The sequence below is a fragment of the Perognathus longimembris genome, chromosome 12, assembly GCF_023159225.1.
Source record: "Perognathus longimembris pacificus isolate PPM17 chromosome 12, ASM2315922v1, whole genome shotgun sequence".
NCBI classification, from domain to species: Eukaryota; Metazoa; Chordata; class Mammalia; order Rodentia; family Heteromyidae; genus Perognathus; species Perognathus longimembris.
Genome location: NC_063172.1, coordinates 30,938,018 through 30,953,180, shown reverse-complemented (window position 1 = coordinate 30,953,180; position 15,163 = coordinate 30,938,018). Strand labels below are relative to the sequence as shown.

The following is a 15,163-nucleotide window of genomic DNA, read 5'->3' as shown; positions in this document are numbered from 1 at the left end:
TTAGTCAAGGATGAAGAGAAGGAACTCTTTCATCGCTCAGGAGCAGGCTTGGGGCAGGGCTGCCCTGGGAATGTTTGTGAACTGTCGTTCCAGTAACTCTAGGAGACTTGGATGATGGTTTTCATAACTGAAATTGGGAATCTGGTCCAGAATAAAGTTTAGATAATTGGATGAAATCACAGAACAGAAGATATCCTCAGTAAGGACCATTAATCCATTTCTCCACTGCACTGAGAAAGATATTTGAAATTATATAGAATACATACTGTCTCTTGAATAAAATAGGGAGTAAGAAATTCTTAAACCTTCCTGGCTAACACCTTTAAATACTTCATGGTCTTCATGGAAGAGAAGCCTTCCTTCTTCCTATCCTCAGTCTCTTTTGGTGAAGTGTAGATCCACTCATTCTTGCTTGGGCAATAGCCAAGTGTCTCCTTAACTGATCAAAAAACAGGAATGTATGGTATAAACTCATGCTTCAATACTGTAGAGAAAAATCTATTAGCACTCTTTTGTTGCAGATCAATACCAACTCAAAGTAACTAAAATCATAAAGGAAATTCTTTGGTCTCCCGCAGTAGAAAGTAGAGGCAAGCTGAGCTCTGGCACCTTAGTTATGTAGTAAGACTTGATTTCTTTTATGTTATCTGCTCTTGATTCCACGGGGTCAAAGTCATACTAAAGTTATTTTTCTCATGGGCACAAAGTAGCCACATTTCTACATCTCACATTCTGTACGATAGCATCCTATCTGAGAGACAGGTCCTGAGAGTCCCACCTTGGGTACCTACACTTACATAAGGAAGTTGAATATAACAGTTTGATTTAATCAGAGGCCCATCCCTAGACCTGGTTATTTCTATCCAATGGGTCTGAGATAGGGTCTAGGAGGTTTTTTTTGTTTAACGCAACACTGTCTCCAGAGAATGCTTGTGGGACAACCTTGCATTCATAAGAAATCCCAGTGTAAGCTCCTCCCGCTCCTAAATGCAGGGCAAGTACAGCCCAGCTGTAGAGCCTCACAGGGTGAGGAGGGGAAAGAAAGGACATTTAAATCATGACAGTTCATATGGGATAAACTTCAGGAAGGCCTTTGTAATCTTGGTCATGTGAATTCTGGTCATGAGTATATGTGTGGTGGCAAAGTAATAGTTTAACAATAGCTCAGTAAGTACTTGTGACAGGTGCTGAGCTAAGTGCTTCACATGTCTTTGTCTGCAATGCATTCATCCCCTTCTCCAGAGAATTTTCAGGCAAAGCAGAGACTCCCAACCTCCTAAAGCATTCTAAGAACTAACACAGTATATTAAAAAGAAATCAGGATCTCTCATGTTAATTTTAATAGATATTGTCTAGGAAAATATATACTATCACCCAGTCACTATTTGGTCAGTGATTCTTTGGTTGAGTTTACAGAAACCCACCGCAGCTACCACCATTTATTTTTCATGTGCTGGAAGGATTCCTGGGAGACTCAGAGACATCCAAGCTGAGAGGTAAGAGTTGGAGAGGCCTCCGGGTCCAGCTGTGCACTGCCTCCATTCCTGCTTTTTTTTTTCTGTGTTTGCAACACTCTTCCCTCCCACCCAGTCTCTGCTTTTCATGCTGAAAATTGGGGCAAGATGACACCACCCCACAGTTCACAATTGTATATGCAAGGCCAGCCACCTGCCCCAAAGGACATCATCATGGAAGGCCAATTCCAAGCCTCTAAAAGGGGGAGATTCTTGTTGGCTGAGCAGGAGTCTTCTCCTGGGAACTTGGAATTCTGGGATTCCCTGCTGACACAGGGCAGGTCCAACAGGAAGGGGCTCAGGAAGTCCACACACAGCCTGGGGCCAGGTCCTTCAGGGAGGAACAGCTCTGTTTTCAAAGACTGGCAAAGGCTTCTGATATAACTACTGTAAACTCTACAGCGCTTTAAGTGAATTTTAATTTTTGTCCCAGAAACATCTGGAAATACTTGAAAACAGCAGTGCTGGCTGGGTCATGCCTACCAAACCTACTGCATTTAACCCCGCCCTCCTCCTGTGGTCCAGAACCCAGATGTGAGAGCGACATTCTAGAAGCATAATAAGGCGATGGTTCTTAAGAGTACTGGGCCTCTCTGGTCACATCCTTGAACAAAAACAAATGAGGCAGCTTCACCTGCTAGAATTGATTAAAGGAAGAAGAAAGGCAGGTCTCCCCTCCCTGCTGTCCCTTCACCTCCTGAAAGGGCCACCTCTATTGTCCCCAGGCTGGCACAGAGCAGGCCTGGAAGCAGTGCCAGCATGATTTGTGGTAACATCTCAGCCTTGGCTGGCCGCTGACTGCCCACTTCCTGGCAGCTCCTAACTACGGGAGGCCAATAAACCAGACTAATAAAGCCCTAATGAATGGATGGGGAGGCAGGACTATTGAATTGGCAGGCTTTTTCGTTGTTGTTGATGGTTTGCGGGGAGTATACCAAAGGGACCCTTCTTGGTCTAACTAGGAGATAAAATTCTGATGAATGAAGCAGTACCTTGTTGCTTAAAGTGCATAATTAAGAGGGCTGTTGACCCTAATGAAGTGATGTTGCCAAGGTGAGCCAAGTAGTACTTGTGGACCAGAGAGTGTTTCCTGCCCTTGGTGGATGCTGCTTCAAGCTGAGGAGCTACTTGGAGGATGAGGAAGCCAAGAAATGAGCTCCATTAATGGTCCAGTTTCACCTGGATATGTTGCAAAACCTGAGGGATGGCAAGTGTTAGCTTCTGCCTTGGTACTTCTGGCTAAGGAGGAAAAAGGTGGGAGGCAAATGTGGAGGGGTTCAGAGGGGAGAAAAATGAGGAAGGAGGTAACAAGTTGGATAAGAAATGTACTCACTGCCTTATGTATGAAACTGTATATCACTTTGACAATAAATAATTTTTTATAAAAAAGAAGGAAGAGGAGAAAGAGAGAGGTCTGTATACTGCAAGTCCCCATGCAGGCTTTGCAGCTGCTCTGCCTGAAGGAAAGCCAGATGGAGACTTCCAGAAAGTAACTGCCATAGTATGTAGTTTTATATACAACAGTAAACCTCAACACTGAGTCAGGAATTCTAAGATACTCAGATGTTATACATTGAGGACTTTCATGCCTCTTTTAGCAATGACAATTTTTCTCTGAAAGGATTCATGGCCTGTCATAATTTTACTTCAGGATCCCTCTTAGGTGAACCAGCTCAGAGACCACCAGAGAAAGAAGGAAGAATGACACCCAGCACACCTGAGTGTGATGCGGCTCTGCCTCGCAAGCAGCTGTGAGGCCTCAAGCAGTCACTTGGCTTTGCTGGCTCTCAGAGGTCCCCAAGGAAAGTGACATGTCCAGGAGTTCCAGAAACATCCAGACACTGCACAGGAACACTAAGAGCACTTATTTTCTGTAAGTGCCTGAACTGTGCAGTGACAGGAGAAAAAAAATGTTTAAAGTCTCTTACACAGAAATGGATGGACAAAAGGCAAACAAATGCAGAATGGTACACACTGGACATTGTGTTGAAAATTAATTATACAACTTGTGAGTGGGGACAGGAGGGGAAAACTGGGAGAGAGCCAGGGAAGGGGTGACACTGTCCAAAAAGAAATGTAACCTGACCTTTATAATAATATAAAAATATTTACAAAAAAAAGTCTCTTAAATTACAGAACTTAATCAAAAACCTCCTTACAAATAATCCGGCACTCATATCTACCCATGTTTGTGAAGGCTAAATAAAATTGCAAATTAGTCTGATAAGAAATAGAGGATTTCAGTAGTTCAATGGAAGTAAGTCTAAAGGCTATGCGATTTAGATATCTAGTCACTCACTAAGGAGTGGGGACTGAAGCAGCCAATTCCTAGGCCAGGACTGGTAGCCCATGTCTATAATCCCAGCTACTTGGAAGGCATAGGTAAGAGGACTTCAAAGAAAACTTTTCCTGAAAGACAACTAAAACAAAAAGGGGCTGGAGGCATGGCTCAAGTGGCAGTAAAAAGCCTTGAGTTCAAAACCCTAGTACTACCAAAACAGTAGTTCATCTCCCAAAGAAAGAGAAAAAGACTAAAGTGGGTGATGCTTCAAAGAAAATGATTTGAATAGCAAAGTTCTGGGGATTTATTTTTGAGGCAGTATCACGCTGTAGCCCAGGCTGGTCTCCAATTCTCAATCTTCCTGCCTCATCCTCCCAAAGGGAGAATATCAAAATTTTAAAGGAACCTTCAGGAGTAAATTCTGTAAGCTCAAGGACTTTGTCAAAAATTACTCATTTTTAATTGTGCTATATAAGTTAAATGTGAAGAATTTAGTATCAGGCACTCTTATAATTTGCTGGAAATTTTCGCACATAAACAAGTTTACTTTGCCAGGCACTGGGGGCTCATGCCTGTAATCCTAGCCACTCAGGAGGCTGAGATCTGAAGATCACAGTTCAAAGCTATCCCAGGCAGAAAAGTTCCCATAAGACTCTTACAAAACTGGAAGTGGTGCTGTGGCTCAAAGTGGGAGAGCACTAGTCTTGAGCAAAAGAGCTCAGGGACAAAGCCCAAGCCCTGAATTCAAGCCCAACAACAACAACAGTTTATTCTTTAAGAGTTGATTAGGTAGCTAAAATTATCTGTTTTGTTCAACATAATATAAACTTATTTTTATAGTCTTAGTTTGATATTCTAGACAAAAAAATGAAACAAGTCAGTTGTTTGTATGACTTTTTACTATTTATTATGATCTTTGTTGGTCGATGCTTTAGATAGATTCACTTTCAAGAGGCAATTTTATTTTTGCCAATGTCAAGAACTGTCAGATAATGAGGACCTTTGATAATTGCAGAATTATTATTGCTCTGTGTATTATTTTCCAGTCTGGAAGTGGTGGTGACAGGCCCCTCAATCCCAAAATAGGGAAAGTGTGCTTCCAAGCCATTTGGAAGGGGAAAGGCCCAGCGCACTGCTCTTCATTTAGAGTCAAAGCCAACAGCGCTTGGAAACAACACAGAGAGCAACCAGTGTGATTTATTTGGTCAGGATGGATGCTGGCCTGACTGACCAGGTGCAGAGGACCCTGAGAGAGGCAGATGGCAAAGACTAATGTGGGGCTGATTGCCCTGGGCTCTGTCTCTACTGACCACTCCTGCACTCCCCTCTGATGGCTCCATTGCCCTGCCTCAAACTTTAAAAAGAAATGGAATTTCAGGAAACCCTTGATGAAGCCTTTTGCTCTTCTTCATTCCCCCAATAAGCCTTCCCTCTGTTTAACACCCCCTCCACACACCCACAAGTGGGTCTTATTTTGCTTTCATGTCATTCATTTTCTTTGGTGTAAATAGTAATTGCCCCAAGGACTTTCACAATAGTATTTTTTTTTTTGTAGTTTCCAGAGTTTGGCTTTGTTTTGCAGTACAGAAATCATTTGGAGCCATTTTGAGATAGACATCACTGAAGTAGAGGCTCTGTCAAATCAATACTGCATTGGAGCTTGGTCCATTGAAGAAGCCACACCTGGGATACAAAAGATGCTTCTACACTTTACCTGCTTTAAGATGTGTTCATCTCTCCTCTCTCACCTTCACTAGGTTAAAACACCACATATTGGCTTCCTCCAAACCACTCCGCAAGTCTGGAGTTTGGTTAGAAACTTATGCCCACAAACCAAACTGTGGCTATCCTATTTGGGCCCTGCTGTAATACTTGACATAACACAAAATATAATAGGCAAAACTTAGAAATGCTGTTCCACTCTAGAAGATTTGAGATTCAATGTCAAGATGACACCCAAATTGCATGGATCCAGCTTGTGAGCAGTGGAAGCACACAACTGCAAAGGCTACACTGATTAAAAGATACAAATACTGTATCAAGTTCTCTTGTCAATATCACAAAGTCTGTTGAAAACTGCTCCTTCACTACAAAAAAGCCAGTCTGGTTGGTTAAATAGAACTCTTGCCAGATTATTATTCCACAATAGTATTTTTTGCAGGTGCGTATATTTTAATCAGAATACCCACTTCTATTGCTCTCTCTTTCCCTGTCCACTCCAGCCCCTATTGTTCATATCTTTGCAGTGCACTTCCTTATTTCAGTACTATCCACCCTCCATTATTCCACCATTCTTTCCCTCTCCCCTTTCTTTTTGATCCCCAAATAGTCCCATAATTAAAAACATGTTCTTTGTGTATGTGTGCATATGTATGTGCACATGTGTGTAGCTGTTAATATGTATAATATACCATAGTATTATATATAATACACATATATGCATGTCTTTTAGCTCTCACACTGCCCAATAACTGATGAGTAGATAGAGAAAATATGCTACATAAACACCACAGAATATTATACACCCATAAAGAAAAATGAAATTATGTCTTTGGCAGGAAAATAGCCAAAACTGGAGGACATCATGTTGAGTGAGGTAAGCCAAGCTCAAAAAGCTAACCATCTCATCTTCTTGCCGGCTCTTATTGTTGCTAGAATTATTGAAAATATGGATTTGTCCTTCGATGTTTTATATCTGAGAATTTGCATTTGAAGCTGTAGCTGAGAGCTGGTGATCAAAACCTCCATGTGGGTAAATAGCACATTCTATCAGGCATGAAAGACAGCACTAACCGTTCAAATGCTAAGCTCTGTGCTGAGCATGCTGCGTGAGCTGTCTTGTGCATCAAATCTGTAACAGCCCATGAGAAAGGATTATCATCTCCATTTTACAACTACAAAAGCTGATCCAGAAAATGAAAATACATTTCCCATTGTCACACAGCTAAAAAGCAATCCAACTAGGATCTAAATGCAATTATAACCAGGTTCTAAAGCAATATTCTTTCTACCTAAGCCTCATTCCTAAAAGATGATATGACACAGCCTGCCTACTACCTGACCAATATATTCTGAGGAGCCATGAGCCCAACTAAAACAATACACACCACTTCCTTTGCAACTGAGGTTTGTCAAAAAATTAATTCATCTGATGGGGACCCTTAAATAAAATGGATTCCACTAGGAGGTGTTCCTCTTTTCTTCCAGCTCCTCCCTGCTCCATTCTTCTTCTGCTTAGAACACAGATACAATGGCTGCTGCTCCATAAACAATTTGGGGCCATGGAAGCCAGAGGTATACACATTAATTCCAAACATGTTCAGGTATGAAGATTTAACCTATGTGAGAGAAAATAAACCTCCATGTTATTAAACCCATCATTATTTCTGGTTCTGTGTGTGTGTGTGTGTGTGTGTGTGTGTCTGTGTGTGTCTGTGTGTGTCTGTTTCTTGCTCTCTCACTCTCTCACGTGCGCCCTCTCTCTCCTCTCTCCCCCCTCCCTCCCACCTCCTTTCTCTCTCTGTGTGTATCTCTGTGTATCTCTCTCTGTCTTTCTCTCTGTCTCTGTCTCTCTGTCTCTGTCTCTCTCTGTCTCTGTCTCTCTCTCTCTCTCACACACACACATACACACACACATCTGGTTGGACCTGATCTTAACAAGCACCTTATGATATTTATGCACTTTTTTAAGAAAAAAATTATAATATTGGGTCAAAATCAAACACCTACTGTTCCCAGGCCTTCTGTCCTGGGAAAATAATGGTGAATCACTATGCTACAAGAATGAAGCCACAAAATCCCATCGCATTCCTTTCCAGATAATGTGGGATGAGCCAGGCTGAAGTCTGGGACATACCCAGCATATGCAATATCATACCATTTGAAGCTTGGTGTCCTGGGGCACATGCTGAAAGACAAAGCTGAAAGATGACTAGGTTCTCTTGAGATCCTGAAGGCCCTAGCACCAGCACCTGGGATTCTTGTGCCTCTTCTCATAAAGTGCCATGCATATAGCACCTAGCTCCTTCCTTCCTCTTGCAGTCCTAAGCTCCTCACTGTGCTTCATGAGCCTGTAGCCATGGGAAGTAGGGCCTGACTAAAGGCCTGACAAGGACTCCTATCTATCTCCTGTCTCTTCAAGAAGAGCTGATCAGAAACCTCCGTCAATAGCAGAGCTTCTCCAGTCCAGAACAAGGCAAAGGGTTTACATATCAGGGATGGCTTGTCAAAGCAAATTTCACATGCAACTGATTCTATCACCTTGGGACTCTCTGGCAGAATAAATAATCACCATACACATTTTGTTAGCTATGCCTCGTTAGAGATAGATTTTTGGCAATGGCACCATGAAGGCTGCTTATCTGTCAATGTTCCTTCTAAGCATAGTGAGCTTTCCAGGTTGGCTTTTCTAAAAAATTAGATTGTTGCCATGGCCCGGTGTAACTGTCAATGTTACTGCAACATGAGAGGCAAGGAATGCGACAGAGGACCTGAGCTCACCTTCAGAACTTACAGTTTCATGTTCAGGAACGAAGGTGGGAAGGGGTCTTTTGGGAGGGTTGCTTTTTTGTCTTGGAAAGGAGGAAGTTGTTTCTCAGTACTGGAGTTGGAACTCAGGATCTTATCCTTACTAAGCAGGTGCTATACCATTTGAGTCATGCCCCATTGTGGCTTTTTTTTTGCTTTAGTTATGAATTTCATTCTTTTCCCCATATTGCTGGGGCCACTTGATCCTCCTCTCTACCTCCCAAACAGCTGGGATTATAGATGTGAACCAACGTGCCCTGTGGGAAAGCATTTCTTTGCAGAATGAAAGCTTAATCAGAACTCTTCCATGAAGGCTCATGGCTTGAACATCACAAAATCCCAGCCTTGAGTCACTTCTTTACCTTTTCCACGTCCCTCTTGCCTCCTTAGGATATATTTGATTGGTTCTGTTGAAACCACCTTGATACAACCTTATTGGAAAGTGGTTCCATCCTCAATAGCCAAGCAGTCACTCACCCCATTGCTGAATTACCCTGTCATTTCTAATCAGGGACCTTTTGCTTAGGAGCCTGTAGCCCCTAGCTAGAACTTGAGAGCAGGGTCTAGTCCCAGGGCTCTCCATCTCTAGACACAAAGTAGGAGCTCAGAACACAAGTTATATAGAACTGGATGCTCATACTGGCCCTGTAGGATTTTTCTTTCTTTTTAAGAAAATCTTTGATTTTTATGTCTAGGATAGTCCTAGCAGAGGATCACAAAAGCTCAACAGCTATGTACATATGATTATATAAGATGAGGCTAAGCAAAATGAACTTCAAGAGATGGAAACAGGAGGATTTTATTGTTGTCATTATTTTTAATGTACTATGGTCACTGTATATGATTTTGGTACACTGGGTATTGTATATATGTTTATCTGAACTAGAGAAGGGAAAGAAAAATGAGGGAGGGTGTAACAAATATGACAAGAAATGTACTCACTACCTTATTATTTAACTGTAACCCCCTGTGCATCGCCTTGACAATAAAAATGTTTTAAATCTTTGATTTTTTTAAAATTATTTTTAAGAAGTTTCACAAAGGAATTGCAATTGTGACTAATTCAGTATCATGTGAACTATTTCCCAGGGTCTCTCCACGTGTCTAATCTACACTTGGTGTGTCAGGGCAGGAGTCTCCCAGCTCGTGCCATCAGCAAAAGGCCACAGGCAGAATGGAGGTTACCCATAGCAGCGAGAGGTGGTGGAACTAATTCTTCTTTTATAGCCAGGAGAGGTGTCCCCTCACGACTGTCCTGCCAAGGGATGCTAAGGAATACCAACATCATGTTAGTAGGAGAAAGGAAAGACACAGGCAGGTTACTTCATCCATACTTTCATAGATTCTCAATCTTGGCGAAAATCTGGGTTTATCACAAAGGCAAGGCGAAAACATGCTAACTCACCTCACAAGTGGGTTCTTTTAATTTCCTTACATTTTCTAACTATTGTGTTCCGAAAACACAGGTTTTTTTTTCTCTGTGTCTGTTTTTATCTTTATGAGCCCACCCAGTACTAGGGGTCGAACCCAGGGCTTCAGGCATGCTAAGCAAGCATCTATCAGTTGAGCTACATCTCTAACTCAAAATATGGTCATTAACAAAAGTTTTCATAAAGACACAAAGCAAGGCTTGTGTGTTTGGTGGTTCTAGTCTGACTTGCTGTTCATCACATTTCCAAACAGTCTAGATTTCAGCTCTGCTCTCTGTAAAACCAAACTTAACTGCAATGCTAAGCTTAATAATTAGTGGTGATTTTGCTCATCCCTCTGGGCCTTGTTTCCCTAAAGGACAAAAATGAGGGGGTAGGTAAAGACTATCCAAACTCTCTAAGCAAATCTGGCTTCTAAATTCAGCAGAAGCAGAGGCAGAGAGATGGGTGAAGACAGAATGGACAGAAACAGCTGTTCAGAGCAAGAAGATGATGACCTTGTACTCCTTGTACTTTCACCAGTGCCTGATAAGTGACAGCTAAGATTACCCACAGAGGGCAGTGGGTGCATTTACTGTATCTAATCTCCTTAAATATGGCAAGAGTGATGTTTGGGAATGATCCACTTCTACTAGGAACATGAACTGTTGCCATTATCCATTTAGTTTCTTTGTGTGTGGAGGGGGGAGGGGTTATGGTGGTAATGGAGAGTGAACTCAGGGCCTTACACTTACGAAGCATGTCCTCTACCACTTGAACCATGCCCTCAGCCCTTTTTGCTTTGGTTATTTTTCAGATAGGGTCTCATGGTTTTGAGCAGGTCAGTCTTAGACCATGATCCATCCTCCTATCTCTCTGCCTACCTAGCTGAGATATAAGAGTGTACCATCTCACCAACTCTATCCATTTGGCTATTAAGGCATCATGGGAAAAGGGCCCATTTCAGAGGAAGAGGCACTGTGGCTGGCAACCAGCTTTTGATTCTCTTCTAAGAGAATTTGTATTAGTTCACTGTCTTCCCCAAGCTGCTAGCATAAAACAAGACAAAGAGTAGCAGTGAACAGAACATGACAACTGCAGTAGCCCTTTTTACTCTTGCCCTTGAAAAGCAAAGGCATGCAGTGTATGGAGGTGTTTGCTAAGTCAGAGTACACTCCTATAAAGAAATCTTCTAGGACATAAGTAATGCCAGTGACAGATGAGGTCTCAGGGATTGCTAACAAATTAGTGTACTCCACAGACAGCTATTCAGACCTGCTCAGCCTCCCTGGCTGTGTTGTTCCCAAGGCTCTAGCCTCACACAGGGTACAGAGGTCACAACAGGATCCATGCATAGGTCTTCTTTCCAGAAGTAGCTCTTTCCTGTCGTGACCCAACAAGCCTTACAACTTGACTAGGATCCTCTTGAATGGGAAACAGGATGGACAGTCTTCCCGAGCCCATCCTGCTGACCATATTTCTGTGATTCCAAAGGATGTCTAGATCTTCATATCCCTTGGTTTATTTTCTACTCAAGTCTAATACCTTATAGAGATCTTATGTCCTATTCCACATTAGCCTCAAGAAAAAAATCTGGGTCTAATTAACAATACCACTGGCTCCAGAGACTACTGAATTGTTTAGCAGTTAAAGAGGTCAAGAGCCTTTACCTTCTCAGTCATATGGCCCACCTTCACTTTCTGTCACATGATATTTATAGGCCCTAGTCCATTCCTACATCAAGCCAATAATACTTAAACATATCCACAATCTTCATTCACAGATACATAAGTAGCTTGACACATAGCTGATTGTAGATACAAGCATATATGCATTTATCCAGTTATATTTGGTTCTATATGGTTTGGGTACAAATTGTGAAAGGATGTTTAATTTTCACAAAGTTTTTGTTTGTTTGTTTGTTTTTTGGCCAGTCCTGGGGCTTGGACTCAGGGCCTGAGCACTGTCCCTGGCTTCTTCCCGCTCAAAGTTAGCACTCTGCCACTTGAGCCACAGCGCCACTTCTGGCCCTTTTCTGTATATGTGGTGCTGGGGAATTGAACCCAGGGCCTCATGTATACGAGGCAAGCACTCTTGCCACTAGGCCATATCCCTAGCCCCACAAAGTTTTAATGTTAGAAATTGTTATTTTTGACCCAAACATATATTAACATATAATTAATTATGCATTGATTTTTGGATTTGAATTTTTATGTATTAAGAATTAAGAATTGAATTTTTATGTATTAATTTTTTTACAATGCCTAAAAGCTCATAGGCCTCAGATACCTAATGAATAAACAACCTGGTACTTTGGCCCCTATTCCTACCATCAGCCCAGCCAGTCCCTCTTTCCAGTGGGCCTCAAGGACTGCTGCTCCTGTACGTGGCTCCTAGGAGTATACTTCCTACTGGTTCATATTTCTGTCACACTGGGTTCCCTAAGATGACTGCACATTCAAAAGGTTCTTCCTTCTCTTAAGGCTCCATGACACTTCCTACATGACTTCCTACATGACACTTCCTAAACATCAGACTCTCTATGTACCTTTTTCTTCCTCCTAGCAAACACTCATCTCAAGAGGAGCACCCAAACCTGGCTCCCTAGGCAGCCTGCATGTGTATCCTAAGTCAGTCTTGGGACATGGACTCTGATGCCATATCCCAATGCATTTATTCTCCAAAGAACCCAGGATCGTGGAGATCTGCCTTGGCCTTGTGGAGAGGCTTACCCTCATGTTTAGATAGCATTTTGCCCTCTTCAAAGAATCTTTATGAACAACAAAAGATGTTTTGCCTCAGAAAGATGTTCTGTCCTAAGGATATTTTCACTCCTAAGAATAATACCAGTTAAACCACAATTACATCATCATGGATATAGTTTTGTACTGAAGGATTTTCTGGAGAAAAGTCCATTAAATCCATTTAATCCCTTTAACAATTCTCTTGAATAACTCAGCTAAATCTTTTCCAATTCTTCCCATTTTCATCATATTGTATTTCACAGAAGTTATTTTCATTGGGATTAAGTCTCTTCCGTGGAAGTTTTACATAAAGCTCTGACCTATCAATCAGGCTATTCCATTAATATCAAATATTGTGATTGTATAACTTTGCCCTTGACTACTTTATTGACAATGTTTCTACAAAATTCAATGTTTCTAAGACTTCACAGATCAGAATTTTACCACTATATGGAATTTAACCACTATTGGTTTTAATTTCTGTCAGTCATTTGCAACAGTAATAGTCATTATGAACTACACAGAAAACAGAGTGGTGTGTGTCCTAGGAAATCCACACTTCCATGTCCCAAGTCTCCCAAAGTGAGCCTTTCTTTTAGGGCTTCACTGCATATGGTGAGTGTCTACAGCATGAGCCCTGAAATCAGACTGAGTCCAACTAGGCCAAGCTTTTAACCTCTGTATCCCTATTTATTAAATGAGGTCCATATTAGCACCCAAACCACAAGGTTCATACAAAGATTAAAGCATAATTCATGCCAAGTGCTTCCCATACCTGGCATATAGAATCTATATAAGAATTCATAGCTCTAGTTATCATCCCAACCACCTTGTAGACCATCTGTTGCCTATGACTACAGTAGCAAAGCATGCCAAGGCTACTGGCACAAAATAACAGCAATCTATGGCTTACCAATGTCCTATTGAATAGCCATGACACATTTGGCTCACCCATTTATCCATTGGTAGACATATGGGTAGTTTTCACCTTTTTGGCTACTTGTGAATAGTACTGGGAAAACTGAGGTACAGGAATTTGCTCAAATGCAAAGAGGAATGAGATATTGACAGGTTAGGATGTGGATGTACTCTGGGAATTTTATGCTAAAAAGTCAGCAGAAGTCTGTATCCATAGAAACAGAAAGCAGATTGGTGATTGCCAACGGCTAGAGGAAGAAAGGAACTAGGAGTGACTATTAAGAAGTACAGACTAGTTTGGGGGGTAATGAAAACATCTTGGAACTAGAAAGAGGCAGTGGCCATCCTACATTCTGAATGTATTATGTGCTCCTGAATTGTATACTTTCAAACTGAATTAATTGAATTTCACTCAAATCGAGAGACACGGGGTAAAAAAAGACAAAACTACAAAAGCAATACTTACAAACTGTTTGAAAATGAACTGAACAACTGAACAACACATGGGAGGGAGGGGGAAGGGAATGAAGGAGGGGGAGGGGGAATGAGGGACGAGGTAACAAACAGTACGAGAAATGTATCCAATGCCTAATGTATGAAACTGTAACCTCTCTGTAATTCAGTTTGATAATATATATATATATGTTAGATAACTAACCTAATCCTAGTGTGGTGGCTCATACTTTCTTGGCAACCCAGGCAAAAAGCCAGCAAGAGTCCATCTCAGGGGCTGGGGATATGGCCTAGTGGCAAGAACGCTTGCCTTGTATACTTGAAGCCTTGGGTTCGATTCCCCAGCACCACATATACAGAAAATGGCCAGAAGTGGTGCTGTGGCTCAAGTGGCAGAGTGCTAAAAAGAAGCCAGGGACAGTGCTCAGGCCCTGAGTCCAAAGCCCAGGACTGGCAAAAAAAAAAAAAAAAAAAAAAGTCCATCTCAACAAACCAACTGGGTGTGATTGTTGGTATCTGTAATCCCAACTGTAAGGGGGCATTAAGAGGAGGATCATCATCCAAGGCCTGCCTCAGAAAAGGAGAATAAGATTCCACCTGCAAAAATAACTAAATCAAGGAAATGGCTTTAACTTTTCACCATTAAGTATAGTGCTCCCTATAGATATGTCATACACAGCCTTTATTATATTCAGGAATGTTCCTGGCTTCTCCAGAGCTTTCATCACAAATGGGTTTTAGATTTTGTCAAATATTTTGGGGGCATCTATGGAAATGATCATGTGATTCTTGTCCTTGCTTCTATTGATGTGGTGAATTACATTAATTGACGTGCATATATTAAACCAGCTTTACATCCCCGGAATGAATCCTGTTTGATCATAGTATGTACTTTTTTTGGTGAGTTGTTGAAGTTGATTGGCCAGAATTTTGTTGAGAACTTTTAGATCAATGTCATCAAAGAAATGGGTCTACAGTTCTCTTTAATGAGTCCCTGTCTGGTTTTCGGGTAAGTGTTATGCTGGCTTCATAGAATGAGCTTGGTACTGAACTTTCACTTTCAATTGCATTGAAAAGTTTGAGGAGTTCTGTCTTGACAGCCTTATAGAATTCAGCTGTGAATCCATATGGACCTGGGCTTTTCTTGGATGGGAGATCTCATTACTGTTTCTTTTTCATTGCTTGATATGGGTCTATTTACTTGGTTCAAATTTTCTTGGTTTAGTTGGGGGTATATCAATATTTACTAGAAATGTGTCCATTTCCTCCAGATTCTCAAATTCGTTAGCATAAAGGTTTGAAAAATATTCCCTTACA

General features: G+C 41.5%; 1 long non-coding RNA gene across 1 annotated transcript in view; it reads right to left on the bottom strand.

The window, feature by feature from the left end:
• Positions 1 to 6,006: 6,006 nt before the first annotated feature.
• LOC125360848 overlaps positions 6,007 to 15,163 on the bottom strand; it is a 35,237-nt gene continuing 26,080 nt past the window's right edge. The window contains exon 3 of the long non-coding RNA XR_007212816.1: positions 6,007 to 7,133. This is a non-coding gene — a long non-coding RNA (uncharacterized LOC125360848). The remainder of the gene's footprint in view (positions 7,134 to 15,163) is intronic.